Raw genomic sequence first — 5,357 nt, 5'->3', positions numbered from 1 at the left:
CTATGAGTGGATACTGTCTGACAAGGAAGATAGTGTGAATATTTTATAATGAATTTTCTTATAGGCATTTATACAGATTATACATGAGTGAACATGATTTCTTTAAACATATTTCTGGGTTTCTAGAAATTTCCTACTCATTGCGAAATTTTTTAAAAGGAACAGCTCCTATGTGTTTTTTTTTCCTCTCTTTACAGAATTCCATTATGAAAGATACCTGTTTCCAGGAATACAATTCATTTTTATCATGTTGGAAGTACAAGATTGAAATGCATCTTAATCAAAATTTAACTGGTTTATCAGTTGTGCTTGCCATTTTCTCCAACTGAAAATAGATCTACAGATAAAGTTACAGGCTCACGACCAGAGTTTCCTTGTGGTTAATGTATTTTGAATTGGGAAACTCATCCTCCCATTATTTGACATTTTGACAGCGTAGCTAAGTGATGACTTTTTTGATTAATCAAATAATTCTTTTTAATAAAGATGAATGGTTAGATGCTTTTACACAATTGCTAATCGCATATTGTCTGTCTTTTGATCTAGATGTGCTACAATTTGTTGCCTGACATCATACCAACTGGAGACATTTAAATAACATAATCATTTTTGGCCCCACCTCAGTAGTTTAATTGACTACTAATAATCCTTTTGATCTATCGTTTAGAGACATAAATTTCATACTTCTTTCCTTTACTAAGTATTTCCATAGTTCCGAAATACAGTTGTTTACTACTAATGTGGGGCCAAAAAAGTTAAATCTCCCTATTAAGGCATTCTGCCTAAATTTTTTCTCCTAGATATTATCTCTATATACTGGTCAACAAATAATTCTGTAAGTCGTTTCGCTTGGCCTTCGTCGAGGAAACCACAGCAGCGTCACCATTGAGCACAATTTTCAGGGCGTGCCGATCAACATATGGAGAATGCAGAGAGGCGTTCGAAGGGCGCAAGTTAGTGCGTGCAATAGGTTTAGGGCACATTAAGCGAAGCTGTGAGAAAAGCTCAGCAATTGAATTGGGGGTATTTTGTTAGCAGCTGTAAGGTTCATATTGTCAGTAGGAACAAAGACTATAAATGAAGTACTTAGATCCATATTTAATCACGAAAATACTTTACAAGATCTGTACCTTAGGTTTTTATGATTTTGGTAGAGTAGAAAGTGGAAATGAAGGTGTACGCTTTATCAAGTAGAACTAAATTTCTGATTAATTCTACATCAAGGAAATCATATGAAAGCATATTAATAAACTTAAAACCCAATTTGTAAATTATATATATATTTTTAAACATAACAATTGCATTCAACATAAGAAAATACATAACTTAAAACATTAAATGGGATCCAAAGTTTTGATCTGCAATTTGATTATTTTCTAAAATAAAGAGTTTTTCAATGTTTTTTACAATTATACAAACATTGTCAAAAGTTCAAACCCATTGTCAGAAGTTCAAACCCTTATATTCCTTTTAAATATATATAGCTCAGTGTATAACCACAGAGCTGCTTAAATAATGGATGAATTCACTTTTGATATTCAACTCTGAACATTACACCGATTATATATGTATCTATACTACTTTTCTTACACACAAAAGATTCTTATCAAAAGCTCATACTATTGATCCTTTGCCCAAATTATTCTGTTCGATGATGATCATGTCGTCCTTTGCTTTGCTCATGAATAAGTTGGTAATCCTTGAACGTATTGAAGACTTTTGATTGCATCTAAATAAGGCCCATCACCATAGAGCAGCTATGAAATGCAATACTAATATTTAAATAATGGATGAAGTCACTTTTGATATATTGAAGTCTGAACATTACAATGAATATATATGTATCCATACTATTTTTCTTATGCTCAAAAGATTTTTATCAAAAGTTCATACAATTGATCCTTTGCCCAAATTATTCTGTTCGATGATGATCATGTCCTCCTTTGCTTTGCTCATGAATAAGTTGGTAATCCTTGAACGTATTCAAGACTTTTGATTGCATCTAAATAAGGCCCATCATCATAACTAAAATGGAAATTATAAGAGACATTTGTAATTTGACGAACCTCTATATGTAACTTATATTATTAAACCACTTTTCAAATTCCTTGACTATGAACATTATCTTTAGTAGTTTATTCATATAGAAGATAAATTTAAATTGAGGAGCCCAATCAATCATTGTCTAATCACTTCAATAGGATGACCTTCTAGATTGTTGGCAAAATTGATTATTTTATGTTTTTGGTATCTTTCCATTGAGATCACAAATGCCAATCATTAAATCAACAAAATCACCAACTATATGTAAACCCTTGCCACTAGAATGGTATAGTGAGTAATACGGAAATATATATATATAACTTATCACACATACGTACCTATAAACCTATATACTTACATAAGTATAGGACCTTTGTATTACCACACCTAAATATGTATGTATGGCGTTATAATCATGTCTCGACTTGAAGAGATATTGCCTTATGTTGGTAATGGAATGTTAACCACATTGCAAGCTTGTATTATAACATCACCACAAGACTTTGGATCAAGTCCAACGGCAAATTATGAGCCATCGGCTCTAAGCCGATGAGAAGGACGATGTATTCGCATTCTTTATAAATTAATCTCTTATCACCGCCCTTCTAACATTGAGGGATCTGGAAATCAGCAATGGGATGAGAATCCAATGTAATCATATGAAATTCGATGAGATGAAACTTGAAATTAGTTTGAAACAAATGGGAAATGCATTTAACTGTTTCATAAAATCAATAAAGTGAAGTTTTTGGAATCCGTATGATATATACGAAGAAGAAAGAGTTATTTGGGGATATACGGACTTTCTTTCAAAAGAAACTTTCGTTCAGAATAATTGTTCTTTTTCCACCGCAACTGGAAGCTTATGCTTCAGAGGTCTGCATACAAAACAAGCCTTGCCATAGCCATAGCTAGTTGGGCGTAGCTCATCCATGCGTTAAGGAGACTTACATTTCAGTCTATCAAGCAATATGCCAGGAAATTTACTTGTTTTATAATTTGAGCTGTATAAAGAACTTTATGTAGCAAGCATTGAATTTATGAAAAGAGGAAATAGAAATACGTTTTCTTTCCTTATTTTGAAAAAGCTTATATCTCTACTCAGACGATAACTGATAGAGATAGATTGAATTAATGGAAAATGTTTATACCCTTTACAACATGCACACTCAGTCTTTGTTGTTTAGTAAAACGTATTTCTTGCTTGGAAATAAGCAGAAAATTGTAGAATGTTTGTGATATTGCTCATGTGAATTGAGTTGAACTCTTACCCTTGCCGCCATAGCGAGGTTAAATAGTTATTGAAACCTGTTATATTTGTAAACCTCTGAGCGTTGATCATTTTTTTACCATTTTTAGATGGTCATAGCTAAAAGGAGACCAATATAACCTGCAATTTAATGAAATTCTCAGTCATAAACTAGTGGGTCAGTTGTGTGGGAATATACAACGTACACCAAGTATTACAATTGGTAACATATTTCTAATGATAAATGTATGAGTATAGTAGAGGCTATAGGTTCACACAGGTAGACATTGGTGAGCTAGTAAGCGCACACATGTCTACGGGTATGAAGCTTTAGGGCTTCGATTTGTTGATCTATGAAGTATTATTCATAAAGTGGTAAAACTAAAACTGATTTCATATAGAAATAAATTAAGAAAGGATGAAGGTAGAAGTACCTCCGGAACTACTAGATTGAGTTCTTAATCCTTTCAAGTTTGTTTAAAATTACGAGACTACTATTCAGTGAATGGGTAAGGGAAAAATTTATCAAGTATAATAGGAAGGAGAGAGAATGGCTGGTGGAGCTTAAGGTAAATAGTTAACCTCCGTCTTGCATTAACCATTTCTTTGCAACCGATCCTATGGGGTCAGTAAACCAAGAATTCTAGAACTCAATGAGTCATGATTGATTGTAATAGCAACTCATCCAATTGATGCTTAACATTTAAGTGCATATGAGGCAAACAAAAGTTATTTTGTGAAAGTACACTGAAGTAGGACACACACATGAACACATGTAATGTGCCATGATGCACTAGTTGCTTGCATAGATATTATTGAGATTGATTAATACGAATCATGAAGAGAGTAGTAACTCTCATGCAATCCTTTGCTTGTAATTTATATACTTATAACACAATTGAAACCAAAAGTTGACCAGAAACTTTCTTTGAGCAAATGAATGAATGCAATTTAGCATGCCATAGTGACAAAGCACACCATACAAGTTAACTAGAAACTTATGAGACGCATATTATGGTAAATTCATCAGAGGGCTGTTTAGATTAAGCAAGATTAATAGCAAGTAGTTCTCATTACTACAAGTCCATTTTCTTCTGAGTCAAAAACATATGTATAAGCCTAGTAAGCCTCAAATATAGTCAGTATGCAGATAGCAAGACAATCTTGATGGCTTGGAATTCTACCACTTGTTTTGGTCCAACCGAGTAGGGTGATGATCAACGACTAGACACATCAATGTGTTGCAAACATGTAAAAACTTTGGCCTAGGTGATGCTACGATTGTAAGCATCAGTCAATTCCTTGATTCAGATATATAGCCCAAACAAAGGTCATACTAGTTAGGAGTAGCATATGATGTGCGATCGACTAGGGATTGTGCAAGGTCAAGCACCATTCTCGAATGGCTTTAAAACCAACTTCTTTAACCTCCGTATGAAGGGTTGGGCCTTTCTAGTTGGAAATCGCATGGGAGACTAGTAAGTCTGTGGTTGGGTGGAAAAGTGGTGTAGGAGCACCTACCTATGAAGACATGAACCAAGGACAAGATGATTTTCTATTAGCCTAGAAGGAATGTAATAAAACCCTATGGGTCCTTTTTGCAATTCAATGTCCTAGGAGTGTGACAAGTTTGTCCATGTTTGGGTCAAATTGTCATCTAGGGTCAGGTAGAGCAAATTAAGTCAATAAGGGTCACAATGGTCTAACTTGAGGGATCAAGTGCCCACAAGTCTTTTTGAGTCATTTTTTATGTTTTAGGTTCAAATGTAATCATTTTGGGGGACTATGATAGTCTAGAGTCTAAGCTAGTTGAATTATGCAAAAGTTGTCATATTGTCAATTTGTTGTCATGACAATTTTGCACTTTTTGTAAGTCGTGATTCTCCAATGGTCAGTCAATTTGAAAAACAGCTGGAGGAGGTTGTGGTCGTTTTGGAGACATCTTTAAAGGCCCCAAATACCGAAGGATGTATGTTGGTTGATTTGGAAAGAAATTGAAGCATCAAGAATTGTTGGAAACTCAGAAGAAACCTCTAATTTCTATTGATTGCATACTGAAGGTGGA

This window comes from Cryptomeria japonica, chromosome 1, assembly GCF_030272615.1.
Source record: "Cryptomeria japonica chromosome 1, Sugi_1.0, whole genome shotgun sequence".
Taxonomy (NCBI): Eukaryota; Viridiplantae; Streptophyta; class Pinopsida; order Cupressales; family Cupressaceae; genus Cryptomeria; species Cryptomeria japonica.
This window is presented reverse-complemented; position numbering follows the sequence as displayed.